Source organism: Azolla caroliniana, unplaced genomic scaffold (genome assembly GCF_043228905.1).
Source record: "Azolla caroliniana isolate FFs.n. ecotype wild unplaced genomic scaffold, voAzoCaro1.0.p SCAF_3, whole genome shotgun sequence".
NCBI classification, from domain to species: Eukaryota; Viridiplantae; Streptophyta; class Polypodiopsida; order Salviniales; family Salviniaceae; genus Azolla; species Azolla caroliniana.
In genome coordinates, this window is record NW_028230438.1 from 22,207,211 (window position 1) to 22,213,210 (window position 6,000).

Consider the following 6,000-nt stretch of genomic DNA (forward strand, 5'->3'; position numbering starts at 1 on the left):
GTACCAGCTGCTCCATCCAATCGATTATCTCCTCGTTTGTGATTTCGCTGTGTGCGTATAAAGTGAGCTCTTTGAGATACGGCCAGTGCTGCAGGAAACCTCTGCTCTCACTCCATTCAATGGATCCGGCATATATGTACAGTCTCTGGAGATTGGCCGCGAGCAGTGAATGTGAGGGATGAAGTCCTGCCAGTTTTGAAACGAAATTAAAAGTGGATACATCAAAATAATGAAGCTCAAGGTGGAGGCTAACGAGGGATGTGAATTGACTTAACACCTCAACGCACACTTCACTCATATGGCATTCCTGCAGGGAGAGATGCGTCAGGCCCTTGCTTTTCTTGAGGGCACTCAGAGTCTCGTAAGGGTCGAAGCCAATGGCTTTGATGAGGAGGCTCCTGGGGGTCTTATCGTGATCTGCAGCGTCAGAGAGGGCCTCCACCCAAGCCACATTTTCTTCTTCGGTGAGCAGAATCTCGCCGTCCAGGAGCAGATGGACTGCTCCCCTGCTAAAATTAGCGGCAGCCCTGAGGTAGTCCAGTCTCTGTTCCGCAGTGGCACCTCCCAAATCAAGCATCATGTCTCTGCTCCCCCACCATTCTCCTTCTTCTTCTCCTTCTTGGGCAGGATGCCAATAGTGTAAATTATTGTAAAATACAGAATTATCATAGATGATGAGGAAAAGGTTCTGAACATTCGACGCCTGAATGAGGTAAGAGTGCAGATTCAAGACATCGAGAGCCGCTCTGGATTTCTCGCACACTGCAAGAACTTCCTCTCTATTCCAGCCCTTCCAGAGGAGGCGGTGAGGTGGTGGAAGGTTCTCGTGATGTTGCGGGGCTGATGATGCAGCCATGTAATTGAAAACTAACAGATGTATGAATAGTAATAATACTAATCAATGATTTGGGAATCAACCAAATCAACTTATTTAAGAGACTAATCAGTGTGTGTATGTGCCTGTGTGCCTGTGTGCCTGTGTGTGTATGTATGTACCAATCCCAAACTGATTAAGGTATCCAAGCTTCAAGTCACTTATTTGGCTGCAGACAGAAATGGGTAGATACTTTAATAATGACCGCTTATACTAGTTCACAGCAGTAGGCGCAGATTGGGAATAGTAAGCGCTGACCTTCACCCAATGGCAACCAAGTTGGGATCAAAGCAAACTAGAAAATGGAAAAGCATTATTCCGATCCATTTAAGTGTAAATTACGACAGAAGATAAGAGCTTTCTTCTATACTGGTGTGTAGATGATTCTATCTTGGTTTCTTTTGATCTTAATAATTACAGAGCTGATACGGTCATTGGGTGTGACATTATCACTAATTCTGTGTATGGTATTGGAATGATGCATGCAGCCTCCTCATCCACAGCTACATCCTATTGGGATGCTATGGATCCCCAAGGATGTCAACAGATGTATCAATCATTATTATTATTATTATTATTATTATTGTTAGATATATAATCACTCAGATTGACAGATAATCAAGAGAATCAGTGTTTATGTAAAGTTGAGATTTAAGTAATAAAGCTTATACATGCATACTTGCAAGAGCAGCGGCAGAAGAGATTGGATGTGTGCTGAACGAAAAGAATAGAAATTTTGACATTAAACCATTACAATATAAATAAAGAGTTAAGAGATATTATCTGTAAAGCCTAAAAGCCTGGAGGTATATTGATTGAAAGTAAGCCTTAGTGACAGATAACACAATGAGGGGCATCGATTACAAGTTGAGTGCAGAATGGGCGAGTGCAAGCTGTTCATCGCTCTTATACTAATCAAGATTATACAATCAATCACGCCAAATAATGACTCCTATATGAGAGAAGGTGATTGGTATTGTTATATGGAGGAGCTAGATTTACCAATGATGTATATATGTGTTGTATTGAGAGAGAGAGAGAGACTGATGTCGTGTGAACGGGACTGTTGAAAAGGGCCAATATTGAAGTCAACTTCAGCGCAAAGTATAGATTCTGATTAACTTACTCAAGGTGTCACATGCCTCACCCCTTTATGTACATTGTATATCAGTTTTGCTTGTCTAAACGTAACATTTGGCAGCAGATTGGGAATTATAATATCCTCTCGTACTAAACTTTGACCTTCCACCAATTTCAAGTTGGGATGAAAGCAAGCTACAAAATGGAAATGCGTTTTTCCAATCTATATATACGTCTAAATTACGACATGAGACGATGACAAAAATAGATGAGAACTATCTTCTATACTAGTGTATAGACTATTTATGCAGTGGAAACATATTCTACACAAGCTATTTCCATATAACAATTATTTAATTTTGGCTGAGAATTTTTATTTAAGAATTCATCAACTAAGCTTCTAAATCTTTATGCCCTACACAACATGTGGAGATACCTTAAATAAACCATTATTGCTACGTATATGAAACAATAATGCAGAGTTGATGATAAACGTTTAAGCATACCATCAATAATTGAAGGATAGGATTCTCTAATGGAAATTCAAGGTAAAAGCATGTCTGTTCTTCTTTGTTGCCATCAAAAGGTAAGATCTAGCAAGAGTTTGGTATGATATTCACTTCTTGCATACATATTAGAATACATATTAGATGATATTCTAAAATTGTGTGAGAATACATATTAGAAGTGTTCTTGCATTCTATATTTTATGTGAGCAATTTGTGAATAAAAAATCAACAATCTGATGCGAAATTCCTTTAGCATATCGCACAAATTTTGTGATAATATATCTAATGTGATCCTTCCTTTCCTTCTGTTGCCTACCTTATACCTTACTGATGAGGCCGGGATGATGATGCAGCCGCCATGTAATTGATGCTAACAGATGTATGAAGAAGTATAAGAATAATCAATGCTTTGGGAATCAACCAAACCAATTCAATTAAGACAATAATCAGTGGGAATCAGGACGTGGTGGCTTCCGAGGTGGAAATAGAGGAGGGCCGAAGCTACTATGGAGGAGGAAGAGGAAATGTATAGGAGGACGAGGAAGGTGTACCTCACGGTATCCACAATCTTACAAATGCATGCAACCAATTACAACGCATTACCACATCTTACTTTTAAATTTCAGCAACATGATTTCACTAATTTCCTTTGTTTACATTTCAGTTTTCTTTTCGAACTGTTATGATTTAGGTTTTTTGGTTCGTCGTGATTTTTATCTCATGACCTTTTCTTTGTTTGTCATGGTGTTAATCTCCATGACCTCTAGTAACTATGCCACTGTAGTCTTTTAGATTTGCAAATAGGGGGCTGTTTATAATGGTTTTTTCAGTTGGTGTTTCCTCTTACCAGATAAAAGTCAGATCTAGGTTTTGGTCTCCCTGGGCCATGTTTAAGCTTCTTATGGCCAGCCTAAAGAAGAAGTGATAACTTGAGTTTCTCTTAATCAAGTTGTTGAGCTTTCAGGTTTGGCAAAGACTTGTCAGAAATATGATTCACCTACCTATTGTTCAGGGTTTAGGGTTAGTGTTTAAACAGCAGGGTAACGGTGAATATATATGTGCTGCTGCAATATAAACGAATCAAAAGATTACATATTTGTTTTTTGTTTGTTAATTTTCCCTTTTGTTAATTAGCGAGAATTTAATTGTGTGAGGTAATTGTAGGAGATCTTAGTGACCTCAGCTTTATCTAAGGTAGAAAGTATGTCCAAGATGAAAAGCTTTTCAGGAATATGGAAATGTGAAGCTAATGAAGTGGGTTACCATTGAACAATAAAGATTGAAATACCATAATGTTTGTGTAATGTCAATGGCAAAGATGGTATGGCTATAGTTTTTAGTTTGTTAGATTTCTGTTTGGATGGTGAATGTTTTAATCTGATGTGGAAAGTCTATCCAAAATGAAGCTCTTTCAGGATTTGAGCATATACATATATTGAAGTGCTAGAACAGTAAATGCTGAAACACCAAGATGCTTGTGTAGTATATCAATCAGAAAGATTATAGGTTTTAGTTTGTTTCCTTATTCTCGTTTATTCATTGGTTTTGTTTATTTATTTATTACTCTCAAATGTGGTCTCACACAGTCAAATGTCGTCTCTTTGGAGGGTAAATGAATGAACTAATTGTTTGTGGTTCCGTTGAACTAATTAATTAACATACACTTGTAATATAGATTCATTAGTCTTATGATGTATTCCATGATTGTCTGTGCGAATTTTTTTTGGTTGTGTTAAACTCATTTCTGTTACATCCACAACAAAGATAATTATGATTAGGCATAACATTGCCGTGGGATTCATTATTGAGAATATACAGATGTAAATATTGGAACAAAGAGCTATAAATATGTATGTAAATAATTTCTGCATTATAATGTTACTTTTTAGAGGGAATTATAAGTATGATAAATGTTGAAGCTAGAAATAGAAGGAATTGTTACTAGGATTTTTGCTGGTCATACTCGTAATACATGAACATGGAACAAATGATAAGGACTGTTGACTTTTAAGCGCCCTGATATGTTTACAGACAGAGAGACAAACAGAAAATAAACTGAGACGACACAAACAAGAATTCAGAATACACGTGATTTACGTGGAGAACCTGAAACCAGGGGAAAACCACAGATCAGCAAAAATTTCCACTATGGATCAAGAGTATACAAATCGATTACAAAGTTCCTTAGCTTTATAGGAGAAAGACTCAAATCTCAGAGAATACCGCAATAGCATGGAGGAGACAAAACATCTCTCAACAAGAGTACATGAATTGACCAAACCTGTGTAGGTATAGGTGCACTCCCAGGTCGTCGTCGGAAACTAAGACTGAGGTTTCAGCCAGATCTTCGTTTGTCTGCCTCTTTCACCTCCTTCTGTTTTATTCTTCCTCTGTCTCTCGCGCACTCTCTGTTGGACTCTCTGCTCACAGTCGCTCACATGTATGTTACTGTCTTACGATTTACCACTTTCTTTCTGTCTTTTCGCACTGTCTTCTTCTTCTCTCTTTTCAATCGCTCTACTCACGCGCGCTTGCACGCTCTATTTCTGCTTTCTCACACTCAGCGATAATAAATCAACAGTTTGGACCGACTGGTCGGTTCGACTATCCGACCCATAGTTCGACCATCTGGTCCATCCGACCAATTGATCCAACTAGTCAGCCCTCAATGACCTACAATTCGGTTCGACCCTCAATTCAATTGACTGACTGGTCAAAACGACCGACCAGCTAGCATTCGGCCACCGACTCCTCCCATCAGGAGGGACACAATACCTAACACGCCCAACATTACGAAGTACCATGGTGACATCTTCAATCCACCCTTCGTTCAGCCCGAAATCCATCAACATTTCCTTCTGTTGCCTATCTTATACCTCAAGGTACTCTCTTAGGATCTCGTGACATGAACATGGAATATTTTATAAGCACCATAGTGCATAATATACTTGAATGCATTGGCAAACATTCTTTTTCACATGAATGCCTATGTTATCAAACCATTCTTATGCTTTTTTCTACACTTTTTAACTTAAATTTCTTACCTTAAAAAAAATTACCTTATAATAAATAATTAATGACAAAAGTATGGTATTTGCCATACTTCAAGGGTGTTTACCATACTCGAATACAAATGCATGTATGGTACATATGGTTCATCCTATGATAAGGACTCTTGACTTTTGGTAGCCCACTTACAAAGTATCATGCTGACATCTTCAATCCACTCTTCGAACAAATTGTATATGTTCACCTCGATATGTGAGCATAGGGTAATGATGAGGTTGGATCGTTTGCACTACCGTCATTTTTTGTTTTCTCCACATTCAATGCTACTCCACTACTACGACAAAATTCTTCTAATACCCCAAGTAAATGTTGCATGCTATCGACATCATATGAGAAGAGTACCACATCATCTGCATATAGATGCAATAAGATAAGATGTTGCATTAATTTGGGGGCAGTCAAGCCTTCTTCACTTGCAACCTTATTCACTACTTCTAATTTATCAATACATAAGCCAAAGAGTGTAGG